We start from the raw sequence: 950 nt of genomic DNA, 5'->3' as shown, positions 1-950 counted from the left end.
TTTTTTTTTTTTTTTTTTTTTTTGGGAGGCTTGTGGAAATGAATGTGAAAAGGTCTTCCAGAAATAACACGAGGTGGTCTACAGACTTGCATCCAGATTTTTGAGTGCATAATGTATTTTTCTATGTGTTTTGCTACAACAGCAATTACTTGTCCATGTTTGATTTACTTCTCGCCCTTCTCAGGCTTGTAAAAAAACAACATTTCAACCCAGTGGTGGTAAACCCCCCACCTTCCTTCAATCCAGGTGAAATCTGTGCTGTTTAACACTGAGATTGTGATAGCATCCAGATGCTCCTGCCCGGACTGCATTGTTTTTGGAAACGTGCAGCCGTATGGGAGGGACAGCTTTATAGCCTCGTGGTGAGAGTAAGCCCAGGCAAAAGGGCTCTGACCTGCTGGCTTCGGTTGTGGTGTGGAAACCCACTGCCGCATAGGGCCCGTGTTATGTACTTGTTTTGGAAATGAGAAACCCTCAGACTTTTACATTCCTTGGGTGTTTTCTTCTTTTAGGTCAGATATTTTCAGTTCTGGTAGTTTACGTTCTTTCTTATACCCTGCTCCGTTTCTCAATCCTGTTTTCTACCGGGGTGTTTGGCTGAAGTACCAATAGAGCCAACTTCTATGTAATGCACAAACTGGAAGAGGAATCGTGGTTAATGCAGCTCCTGGGCAGCGAGCCTGGATTTGGCTCTGCGGGAGCCGCGGTGAGGCCTGGAGCCAGGTAAAAGCATCTGTGTGGTGCCTCGCAGGTGGGCGAAGGCTCCCTTTGAGCACCCTGCAGTGCAGGCTCAGCTCAGGGTGATCCTGTACCACCTCGGACAACCAGTGGCGTGGCTGTTACAGGCCTTTTATTAGACCGTGTGGGGCCATATTCCTATTTTAAGTGGCGATACTAAAGCTTCAGAGGGTTTGAGGTAGGGTAAATTAAAACCTCCATTGTTTGACTTA

This window comes from Charadrius vociferus, unplaced genomic scaffold (assembly GCF_000708025.1).
Source record: "Charadrius vociferus isolate BGI_N301 unplaced genomic scaffold, ASM70802v2 scaffold621, whole genome shotgun sequence".
NCBI lineage: Eukaryota > Metazoa > Chordata > Aves > Charadriiformes > Charadriidae > Charadrius > Charadrius vociferus.
This window is presented reverse-complemented; position numbering follows the sequence as displayed.